This window comes from Colletes gigas, unplaced genomic scaffold (assembly GCF_013123115.1).
Source record: "Colletes gigas isolate AHSC1104 unplaced genomic scaffold, ASM1312311v1 Colletes_gigas_Sc00014, whole genome shotgun sequence".
In the NCBI taxonomy this organism is placed as follows: Eukaryota; Metazoa; Arthropoda; class Insecta; order Hymenoptera; family Colletidae; genus Colletes; species Colletes gigas.
The window spans coordinates 1,642,230-1,655,234 of NW_025106643.1; the positions used below are offsets into that span (position 1 = coordinate 1,642,230).

The 13,005-nt window shown below is 38.2% G+C and overlaps 1 protein-coding gene across 2 annotated transcripts in view; it reads left to right on the plus strand.

Moving 5' to 3' along the window:
- Positions 1–816: 816 nt before the first annotated feature.
- The window catches only part of LOC122399644 (talin-1), a 45,181-nt gene continuing 32,992 nt past the window's right edge, over positions 817–13,005 (plus strand). Inside the window, exons 1-2 of one of the 2 annotated variants that reach the window (XM_043400476.1) lie at positions 817–1,031; positions 2,714–2,915. The gene's annotated coding sequence lies outside the window, so the exon portion shown is untranslated. The remainder of the gene's footprint in view (positions 1,032–2,713; positions 2,916–13,005) is intronic. The other variant, XM_043400479.1, reaches the window with a different exon arrangement.

The following is a 13,005-nucleotide window of genomic DNA, read 5'->3' on the forward strand; positions in this document are numbered from 1 at the left end:
GAATGCGAGGAATTCGCAAATCTTAAGCTGAATTCACACTGTCGGTCGTACAACCGTCAAAGCATTTTTCAATCAGGCATTCTGTTTGTTATCGTTCCGTCTAGTCGTTATTAGATGAGTCATAAATCGAAATAGATGTTTGCCGAACGAACCAAATGCAGTTTACAAACGGACAGATTGAAGTGAACCTCAAGAGAAGTGTGCCAAATTTAAATGCTACAGTTCTTTCGCAAATTGATAAACAAATATTAGCGAAGACAGATCGTCGAACTCTACACGGATAGAGACACTGTGAGAGTTGTGTGGAAAAGCGTCTTGTATCTTAAAAGCAAATAGACACAAACGTTTGGAACTTACCAAAGCATACGTGAATTAAATATTATTATCTGTTATTTATACGAGTGCACTTTGTATTAGCAAAAATATTTATTCTTATAGTTATTTTCCTAATTTGACCTAAAATCCATCGAAGACTATTCCGACGGACGACTGTCCGACGATTAGTGTGAATCCAGCTTCACGTGTCCCAGTGGGCGGTTTTAAATTAAAGAAACAATGTCGCATCCTAATCGTTGGTCCCTCGGTTTACTATTTACGGATTGCATCGATTCGAAGCATCAATCTCCGCGAATCATCGTCGCGCTACAAGGAAATTGATGACCACTTCCTTCGTGCTGAGATAAATACCGGAAGAGCATCGTGTGTCACACTTCTATGCGTAACACTTTGCTCGAATTGAATCGCAACGTTATATAATAATGTAACTGTGAAATGCGAAGAGAGTAGTTTTCGGTCGCGAGACAGAGAAAGTTGAATCCGTGTGGAGATAGTTCTGCATGGGCATTTCAATCGTAGATATACCAGTGAACAGGACAGTTAAATTGAACAAAGTGTTAAACAGCAAGGGATGACCTTGGAAGATTAAAAACGAAGTCAAAGTTACAGTGAATAATTCCTGATGAGCGAACATCTGTGTTCAGTGTTTCTTCTGTGAATAATTAGTTCCATTTGTTGCAACTTTGGTCTTTTCAGTTAGTATATTAGATCAGTTTTTAAATATCATTGAATTTGTAACAAAATTGTATCGAAGGTTACTGTTGATTTAGATATTTTCTATTCGTCTCCTTTTTGTAATTTTGTAGAAGATTTCTTATTGGTTATTTTATTTCCAATTTGTTTAAACGATATTGTTCTTTTTTCTACCGTTTCGTAAGCTTTTCAATCTACAATCGAACAGCCTTAATTTTCTAACTTTTCTCCTTTCGTGAGCCTTCTCGATCCGCCCCTGTCCGCGTACACTATAATCTGCTGACGATAGTACAAATTAACAATGACATTGATTCTATTTTTTGAGCCTGTCTGACTCGTACAACACGCAGGCTGTTTTCTAGTTATATGGAGTAACCGTTGCTACATCTCACGCTACGCGAGAACTCGGTACGTGTCGTCTAAAAGTGCTAGAAAACTCATTGGCGCAAAAGCGAACACCTCTTCGACGATGTAAATATCTGACTAAAGCGATAACAAAAAAAGTGATGTCATCGATGTGTTCATAGGCTCCTGAGAACCGTTTTCTATGTTTCACGAGGATCGTTACTCAGCGAGTTAAATCTGTAGAGGAACAAATTATATATTACGTTTCCATCGTCCACGAATTTTCAATACTATTTGATGGGATTACGATACACAGAGAGCGAGTAGCGTAAAGCTCGTTACATCATTGCGTACTACGAAACGTACAAGTTCTGAATGGAGACTGGCATGACCAAATTTGGTGCGGTCTCGATTCCGTGCACGACGCTCGCTGTATTTCGATGTTTTTCGAAGAACAACCTCAGCGACGTTGCTCCGCAGGGCTTTACGTTTCTTTCGCGAGCATTTTATAACAATTTTTAACGACCTCGAGGACAGTTTTTAATCGTTTTCGTGGGATCTTTAAATCTCGAGGCGCTGGGAAAACGGGTATCGCCCGAGACTCCGCGTTTATATATAATATTTTTTTATCATCGCGCGTGGGTTTTGAATCATGCTATTTTTAGAAGAAAGTCTGTTTATTTGGATTAGTTATTTGCACGGAGACAGGGAGGTATATAGCGCGCGGAGCCCTACGTGCAATTGTTATCGATTATAGCAGGGTATCGAAAGTTTAAGGATCAGAAACTGGTTAAAATGATAATAATATTACGTGAAAAAATGTTGCACGATTTTCATGCGTGTATTTTCGAATTCATTTCAATATTATTTTTGGTCAAACGACTTAAACTCACTATAATAATGAATTCAAATATCGTAGAATTGTTAATAAACTTTTCCTTTCCTCGTACATGCATTGAAAACAGTAACATTTCCACTAATTTAATAATACAATTGCTGTAACCGTGCAAGTATTCAAGACGAACATAAAAAAAAGAAAATATTAAAGATAACAGATAATAATTAAAATTATTCTATACCTATCGAACTATTTTCCCTATAATTTTACAAAAAACTAATCAACGATAAGTAGTAACAATTTTGTACAATTGTTAGAGATGAGAACATCATTTTTATAACGATATAATTACTATTGCATAAACTACCAGTTTAATTAAATAATACGTACCTATTATGAACAGCTGAATGTAGAAATTGCTTCGATCGAGCATATTACAGACACGGTAACACTATTTCCAATAAAAAGTAATGAAATATAAAGTAAAAAACACTTTTTCAGGTTTCTATAAACAGAGGGGCATTCGTGGCGCCTTAATTTTTTCCTTGCGCGCGCCGTCACTGACCTTGAACGAGAGGAACGCTCGAAACTGAAACGGCGAAGTCGGAAGAGTGTTGTCGGACGTGTGGTTGTGCCCGAAGTGACAAATTGATTTTGTGCAACGAAAGACGGGTTCCTTTTCTATCTATGGATATTTTTCACGGTAAGTGGAATCATTCGATTGTCTGATAACATTATGGGGCCAACGGTCGGCGATGATGCCGCCGGTTCTATTGATTTTTCGTTGATATCCCAGTGATGGGCGTGCTGCCCTCGTTTAGACTTTTCCAATCGTTCCTATACGTTTTCTGGCCGATAAATCGCGTGCTCGTTGATTATTTCGTTAATTCTGCCCGATATTCGCTGTCCCGTCGTCTGTGACCGTATTTGTCTGGGAGTCGGTGCGGATTACAGTCGAGTTAACCTCAAAATCGTCCACCCAACGGGTGTCTCCCGAAATAGAGATGATTCACAACATCATCGTAACAATTGACAGGTCTCCGGTTTCGTAGTGTTCTCTGTGCATCAATTTTAACGCACGTTTTGCATTTTCTATCGATTTCGACAGATTTCGTGCTGGTTTGATTCGAGCTTCTGTGCGCTCCTCTCCCGTTTCCATTGCGTTTCGTTAAATGCGCGACGTGCCAAAACAATAGGAACCGAGAAAATCAATAGGCAGGCTGTAAGAGGTTAAATAGGGAAACCCATCTGCTACCATCGTGCATCAGATTTTATTTAGTTTCTGCATTTGGCTAAATTCATCTCTCTTCGAACCGTAGAATATTTGTTCCGATTCTGCGTTGACGATTCAACGCGTTAACCTCTAATCCACGACGTTTAACGTTTTATTACTTTCGAAGTTTATTTTCAGTTTTTGCCTGTGGTCTGGGGGAAAATAGTCATGGGGAATTTGTTTCCTTGCGTTACAGTTTATATTTCGTCACTAACAGTTTATAATTTTTTATTTATCTTCATACGTTCCACCACCGATTACGTTTAATTGTTATTTTCATTTCTTTTATTGTATAGAAGAGCTCACAGAGAGTTTCATTATCGTTTTCTGACGATTGTTTTTTTTATTAATTCTTTTTTTTTACACTTTGACGGTTATTCGAGAGATATATGTTTTCGTATACCTTTTTATAGTTCGTAATAAGAACGTAACGTGTCATATATGAGTGATTAATTCTACTTCTTTGAAAATTGCTGAAGTGAAATTGATTCGGTTCTTTTGCGGTCTTTTAACTGAGTTTATAGTGATTTTTAGCACCAAAGGATTTATTGGACTGTGGTATTCGATTAAGTTTTGGCCTTTTAATTTTCTTAAAATTGAAAACTCATTTTGAAAACTGAGTTATAAATAATTAAATGAAATCTGTGGTAATTATTCAGTCATACTAATTTGTTGTGATTTTTTCTTTATAGTAATAAGATAAACTGTTTAAATGTACGTTGTTATGTGTGCTATATATCTTTGTTAAGCCGTATGTATATACACATACATTTGTCTCCGAGTAAAGAGGTCGAGGGATCAGTACGATTAAGAAATAAAAAGGGAAGCGTAAAACCAGTTCTACGTGGAAATTGATAAAAGAAGACTTAAATCAAAGGTCGAAATGTTTATTATAAGAAATATAATTTGTAAATCGAGAAAAAGGTCGATCGATGTTCGTTCGTGGAAACAGTTTCTTCGTATTTGTAGAACACTCGCGAACTTGGAGTTCTTAATTCGCGCGGTGCGTGACCGATTCTCCAACGCAGATTTATTCCCATGGAATTGAGCCAGACTCACAATTTAATTATCGCTATCCACTTGGAGTCTGTTGAGAAGCCGGCTTTAAAGCTTCATTGAATTTAACCGAAGTGACGATCTTTATTTTTCTATCGGCGTGTATAAAAAACGGAAAAGATACCACGCTTTGAGAAAATTATTTAAAAAAATGTTTTTAGTTAGGGGGGTCAATTACAATCATTTTTTATCATTAGACATAACCTAGAAATCCTACGCATTTTCGAGAAAAAAATTCGAGTAGGTGCTGAAATTTATCGGCAAAAAAAAATTATTCAAATCGTTTTAAAAAAAATATTTTTAGTTAGGGGGGTCAATTACAATCATTTTTTATCAATAGACATAACCCCGAAATCCTACGCATTTTCGAGAAAAAAATTCGAGTAGGTGCTGAAATTTTTCGGCGAAAAAAAATTATTCAAATCGTTTAAAAAAAATATTTCTAGTTAGGGGAGTCAATTACAATCATTTTTGGTCAATAGACATAACCTCGAAATCCTATGCATTTTCGAGAAAAAAATTCTTTACTGAAAATCTAATGTGAGGCTCACCAAAATTTCATGCGTATCTTAAAAATGTCGTAACTCCTGAACGATTTGGACGATTTTAATGTTTAAAAAGGCAAACGACGCGTATTTTAGTGTAGAATACGTAGAAATTCCAAAAATATTCAGAAAGTTGTTCCTTGACCCCGCAAAATGAGAAAAACCCCATAAAAATGGTCCAATTTTCAAACGACCATAACTCCTACAATAGTGAATATATTTCAATGAAATTTTTTTCTGAAGCAGAGCCCATGGGTACCTACCAAAAAGTATTAGACAACTTTTCTATAGAGCATCAAACAAATGAATTAAAAATGGAAAACTGATTTTTAAGAAAAATCGACAAGGGGGTAGGTGCCTAAATTTTTCGGTGAAATTGAAAAGTTTCAAATCATTCTGGAAAAATTATTTTCAGTTCCGGGGGTCAATTTCAATCATTTTTGGTCATTAGACATACCCTCGAAATCCTACCCACTTTCGAGAAAAAAAATTCGAGGTGTGAAATTTTTCGACGAAATTAAAAAATTTCAAATCGTTCTAAAAAAATTATTTTTAGTTGCAGGGGTCAATTACAATTATTTTCGGTGAATAGACATACCCCTGAATTCCTACGCAGTTTCGAGAAAAAAATTCCTTGCTAAAGAAAATCTAATATTATGTTTAAAAAATCATAACTCCTGAACGAATTGTAGAATTTTAATGTTTAGAAATTCTAAGAAAGACACAAGGATCAGTCCGACGGGGCAAAATTATAAACCTCTTGATTTTTATTTCCAGGTTACGAATTTTTATTCGTTCGGGACAAACGGAACAGTGTGCGTCGAAGTTAGCGAGAAGCTCGTTTAATTAAAAGATAGAATCATACGTGCCTTCAACGACTCGGAATTTAAATGTAAATGTAACGCATTAGAATCGTCGGAGAACACATAATCCGGATTCATGCACTCCATTGGCTAGTGTTTGTAAATCAGCTGCGGGAGGCTATAGCGAGATCCGTTAACTCGATGGTTTATCCTTTGTGGTCCGTACGTCTGACCTCGCGAAAGAGACTTCGACATTCGGGTCGCCAATTTGGTTCAAATTTTGCATACATCGCGCGCTAGGGCAGTCCTTATTTTTGACCCCGGAATGGTTCCAATACATAAAAAAATATAGCTAAAACGTGAGCTCGATTGGATAACGGAAAAACGTGCCTCGTTGGCTTTCGGGTTTTATCTCTAAAAAATTATCCATTTGCCAAGCTGTTTTATTGTTTCTCTATAGATTTAATTTAGAATCCGATTATTTGACCAACGACGATATTCGTTACAAATTGTAAAAAATAAACAACTTGTTCAATTGCAATAGTATTAAATTTTGTATTCGTGAAATCCGAAGAATAGTATCTTCTTTTATACTATAAACTCTTTAATAGCTATCAGAGCGTTGACTGTACACACGTCTGGCCCCGATAAGGCAGTCTTAAGCAAGGATGAGTAAGATTCTTATCTAGATAAACATTTAGAATGATACATAACAGTTTACAATTTCTTTTTAATAAAATAGGGCTCACTGATAGCAAAAATAATAGTTTGATAGGGCAGATGTTCTTAATAAGATCTTCCACTTGTAACTATGGCGTGTATAAAGGAAACAGGTTTAATTGATAGCTGAATAGTTTAATGCCTTGTCTAGAAATTGCCTCACAATATCTACAATCTTGTTAACGTATAATACTCACTGAACGTCATTCAGTATGGTCGAAGCGTTCGTCCGATCAGCACTGTCGCGTTGTCTGTGATTTCCGTTACAGTTGCGTTGATATTCAATATGTCAGGATTAAGCGTAGATCAAGCGTGGTAACAACTGGAACCGATCACTTAATCACTTCGAAATAAATAGATTGTTTCAAGTACAAGTCGAATATAAGCATCATTGGTCCTAAAACAAAGTCGATTGGTAAAGAATTAGACGGTGCTTGAGCACGCAGAGCTCAGAAATATACAAAGGAGGATATAAAATAGTTAGAGGACGTTTCACAGTCTAAGGAGGGATCATAGTATGAACCAGGATTGGCTGATGCAGAATACGATAAAAAGTTTCGAAGCTAAAAGAATGAACGTGTAAAACTTGAAACGGGTCTTTGTCCAAACCGTATCTCTCATGCCTGGCGTCGTTAATAACTCGGATATCTAATAATATTGTCCATCGTATGACTTACGATCTTCCTTCTTTTATTAATTAGTTTCCAAAATATAAAAAGAGACCCCAAAAGTTCCCTTTTGAATGCTATTATTGAAATGAAGATAAGATGATCGAAAGGGACGGTTAATCGAGGCTCTGCTACACGACGAATTACGTCACACCGTGTATACGCGTCTGGAAAACGCAGTTCCATTTCGAGCTGCATTTATAGAAGCACATGTATGTCGGTGCGTGTACAACACACGTGCTTGGACGCTTGAAAATAGTAGCGCGGCCTTCGTGTATGAAATCCCTACGCGACGAGCATGTGCATGAGTTAAAGGTCCATTTGTACGTCAATGGGCCGGGCCACTGTCATTAAAAAAAAAAAATTAAACAATGTATACCGCCGCACAAACACGGTCGACGCGACTCTCGGACGAATCTCGCCCCGTGACACTCGTCAAAGGTTTATCGACAACGATTTCTCGATGAGCTCGCTCGTACTGTTCAAGACAAACGAGGCGTCATGATTTTTGACGAAAAATTCATTGAAAATATTAGAAAAATGTCCCTTCGCTCTGAACTATCGATGATCGTTTATAGAGAAGCGACTCTTCTTTAGTGGGATTTGTATCGTAGTTGAATCTTGAACGTTTGCACACTTTGAACCCTGTGGGATCTACAGGTATCGAAAACGATCGAAAATAATAACTATTCGCGACCGTCTCGCTGATGTATAAATGGACCTTAACGAGGCGATTTCTGCCCGCACGTGATTCTACGAAAAATGATAATAGAGCAGAGATCTCGGCCTGCTGCCAGCGACGATGGACAATTGCGCGAATTGCACAAGATCGCCAACCCGGAGTATCTCGTCCAACCCAAGAAAATTTTATTAATTACGAATAATTAATCGTCCGTGGAGCCTCTATTGATTTCCCGTCGACTATCGCTGTGATTGATTATCATAGTCCCATTGTTCAATGACGAAGAGGCCGGCTAGGTTGATCGAATGACGTTTAAAGTGATTTTAGTGTAGCCTTTCTATGATCTGTTTAGCAGGTTGAATTAGCTTGTTCGATCGACTGGGGGTTCCGTTGGGACCAAATTATGTTCGAACAAACTATTCTCTATAGATATAGTACGCAATTTTGCGTTGATATTTTTGAAAATTGAATACGAATTCGGAGAAGCAATCTTCAAAAAGTTACCTTATTTTTACTGTACGTAGACTTGTCGCAAAAATACCATTTTGTTTCCCGGTGTTCTGTACATATTCCTATTATTATTGTCTCGGTTATTATTATCTCTTTCCTCATTGCATCACGTTATCGTTATCGCTTCTCGTCCTTGTTTCGCTGTTACGCTTTATTTTCTCGAATTAGCATCTTATCTTTAAAGGTACAGAAAGTTGCATAATATTCTAATATTGCTCTAAAATTCCCTGGCATTTTGACGTTTAATAATTTACACGTTTCCGAGATTTCAGAAAGCCGTGAGCGTCGATGCGAACGCGAAATATTTTTATACTTTCCGTACGAAGGGTCGCGTCAATTACGAATAATCATGCAATTTTCACGGTCATTTGCTTCCATCTTTTCCTCGTCAAATTTGCTTCTTTTTTTAGGCTGTCTCAAAGGAAACAAACGACTTCGTTATGAGATCACCATGATGATTGGTGAACGACATTGAAACCGAGTTGGAATCAATCGTGTACTTATTAAATTCAGCCTTGATTAACGCGAATTACATCACACGTATACGTGATATCGATACGTTATAATGTTCCATTGAATATAGGATGTTAGTAAATCATATGTATACGTTTAAGAGATAGATTTATTTTATTATGTATTTATCGTTTAAAAAATTTGCGCGAAATATATAGAAATATTTTCTATAAGAAATGTTCGACGTTCCGTATTTACGTTGTATGGAAATGAATGGAAATGAATGACAAGTCTTCTGCGTCCCTTGTCGATTTACTTTCCTTTTACTTCTGCTTCATAAACTCCTTGTTGTCAGGCAACATCTGCTTTCGATTTTTCGCATTTTTTATTCGCGTTGTTACATAAATTACACGGGGGCTTTTCGCGGTAAGTGCGGTTCGCTTCATACATGACAAAACCAACAGCAGAGGTTGGAAGCTACCCTACAATTTTAATACATTCACTCGTTTCTGTATTCGAGTAGCCATTTTTTGCTCGAACAATTTCACGATTACAAATACAAGTATCCGTATTAATTTGCGCAAAGTGAATATTACTACTTGGTTATTTGAAGCGAAGGGTGGCAGAAAGAGATAAAAAGCTTGGAAAATCACTTTCACCGCCAACATTTTTCGCCCATGAGATTTCTTAATTTCTGTCATGCTCACCTGCTCTGTCATGTGTCTTATCTCAATTTTCTTAGCGAACTGCTCATCCACCCTAGCGGTTCATCCGCCTGTCACATTTAATCCAAGATCACCCTTGTTTGCACAGTTCTAGGTTACAACGCATCTAATGGACTATCCGTACATTCAGCCGGGGCACTTCCATCTCGTGTCATCGATTCAATGGACGTACGCGTGCTACGTATAAAAATAACAATGATTCCATGTTTATTCAACTTATTAGAAGATTTTAGTGCGTTAAGATCAGGGTAGAACGTATCGGCTTATGTTTCGGTTCTATGAAAAACTCCCTTTTAGTCGGATCATCGGAACGTCCTACATCGTGATTCTTGTCAGAAGATAGTTCTCGAAATCTCGTGTTTCTCAGTATTTTCCTCGATATCGGTTTCAGAACACAGGTATATACCTTTTTCGAAATTTAGTATCGTACTTCGACATTTCATTTCCTGTCTATGTTATTATAACATATTTAGAGCTTATGGACTCCGAAAAGGATAATAATCTACGTGGAATCGGTACAAATGCATTTATAATTCAAAAGGATATTTTAGCATTTATCGAGGCGATTAAAGATTTACATATTTCAGATGGGTTTGTCATGGTATCCTTTTCTTCCTTCACCAACATCCCCAACAATTTACAATTTGTTGATTTTAACAGTCGAGTGTTTATATTAAAATACATTTTTATTTTTTATTAAATTGTTCTATAAAGAAACCTTCTTTTATGCTTCAAATATTGCTCTTCACTTTTCTACAAAACTCCTGCTTTTCGCGGTTCAATTTTCACAAAGGGGAGTTGATCTCGCGAACGATGACGACTAGGATCAACAGCGAAGCGACGAAGTTTAGACGAGATCGTTTATTGATCTCCGTTGAGGCCAAACCATTAATCGCAAAATTTCGCGGAAACGTGCAAGACATTTGGGAAGGGGGTTGGGAATCGGGCAGAAGGGTGCTGTGGGGTTGATGGAACAGGACGTGCTGATTGATCGGATTTACAGCCGTTACGATTCTTCCATAATGGCGGTACGTGTGCAACATGGCTATTATGAGATTACGTGTTATGAGTTCGGTGATCTGGGTTAGGTTTTACTGTTATACATATTTGTCTCTTACGTTTTATCTAACGTCGACTCGGGATTAATATTTCCTTTGCTCGCGATAAATAAGATATAAAATGAAATCGAGTCGAGCAAAATTTTACAGAAATTCTAATAAACACGAGCATGGGGCTCTGTATGAGCTATCATTAATGCTAATTCCCGCTCGAGTATTGGAGCATCACTTCAGCGTAAAACCTTATCGATTAAACGCTCAATCTGCAGGATGCATCAATATTAAGTACTCCTATCCATCCTAGCCGCTCGTAGATAATACGACGCTGTAGTCTGTAATAGGTAAATACAATTTACGATTTATCTTCCGAAGCATAAAGGATATCCATTTATGATATTTAAACTAAATAAATTGTTCCCCTTGCAGCGCCTACGAGTCTCCGTTGCATTCCCTCCAGCGAGAGAAACTTATCTGTAATACTATGACAAACGATCACAAATTTTTCTTTCCACAAATTAACTGTTGCAGATAGTTTTGCATTAGAATTTGCAGCTTGTTACATTCAGTTTCTCTTGATTTCTCAAAATATGATTTTATCACTGTGAAGCACATTTGTTCTGCGAGTTAGTATATTTACTTTAAATCTAGTTAGCTTTGAATTAATTAACCACTGTTTACCGCGTATAAAGACTTCTTCCGCGCGATCGGTTCGAATTAAAATGCCCAGCTCCCTCGAGGAACTTCCTGGTTCGTCTCGTTGATGGGAAAATTCGTCCTTTGCACTGTCGTAACCATCGTAACTTTGCAAAAAAAGTAGATTCGATGAATAAAAGGATTCGAAACGTGGCCACACCCTCGAGCCAAAGACGCACCTTGGCGACAAGTTGACCTTTCCGGTTCGAGATCGAGCATGAATTTCGGTTTTCTTAATCCTATAACGGGTCCGCGAATGCAGAAAGGGGAAACGGGGGTGGATGGGGGGGGGAGGAAAGGACAAGGAAATGCACGCGTACACGCTTTGGGAATAGAATCTCGAACTGTCATTGCGACCGCGTAGTTACGTGTACGTGAATATCATGGAAGAGGGAGAACGACGGACGGGTATAGATGTGTAGGTATATGGAGCCAACATCACTGGAGCGTCTCGGCGTTGGAGGCGCCAAAGCGTCGCGGCGCCACCCCCGGCGCCCGTCATAACGCCGCCAGCACCCACCCCTCTCGACTCTCTTGAGCTCTTCTCCTCCCTCTTCTCCTCGCCATTCTCTCGTCCTTCCCTCTTTGTCTGTTCCCCGTGCTTTCTTTAAACTCTTTTCTACTTTCGTCTCTATTTTATCCCTTTGCTTTTTATTTATCCTTTTCACCCGCGGCCTTTCCTCTCCTTTTTTTTTTTACCTTTTACCTGCTTTTTCTTTAATTTACTTTTACGCGGACTTCTTGTTGCTCTTGGCCTCCTTCGCTCCCCTTTTCTACAGCATTTTTCGAAAAATTTATTTACCTTTCTCCGTGATTCTCTGACCCAGCTTCGAAAATTACTTTCAATTATTATTTGCAACGCGTTTACGTTGCTCTTCTCGAGCTTTACATACCGTTACATAACTTGTTATTATTTCCTCCGCTACTCTTTGCTCTCGTTGCAATCCGGATGAGTTTCGCAGCGGTATTCGCGCCCTGATTATCCTACCAAAGCTTGATTTTCTTATTTCTGTTGATTATAGATGTTCTCGTTTCCTGTTTCAAAACAGTAAAACGAAAAATAGGTACTATTAATGATTAAGTAGAAAAGATTATTAATTCTTACGAAAACTATAAAAAATAATCCATGATTGCCTGCTAATAGCGCTATTCCCGTTTTCTTTCTGTGTTCCGGATTTGCTCGAACATTCTGAATTTTGCGAAAATCTCGGTGGCGCCGTCTCGCCTGTTGTCCATCCCCTCGCGAAAATGGAGTTTTCTGGCCCTCTGACATTTCAGCCGATCCGCAAACTCTCGGGTTTGATACTTTTTGCTCCTTTCATTCCTCCCTCTGTCACGTGCCGCGACGTCGCGCTCGAAAACTATCGATGTCCACCGGAAACGAATTTCGTTTACTCTAATGCCCGCCCGTTGCAATGCTCGTATTCTTCTAAATATGGTTTCACGTTCCCTTTGCTCCCGTCGGGAATAATTTAATGCCTCCTGCATCTGTTATTCAAATTCTGGCCGCATTTGTTCGCGCGTCGCGCGTCGCGCGGCAGCTTTGAATTTCAAATCTAACGAACCGCGCGCGATGGATCGATTACTCGAAATGAGTGATGGAATTT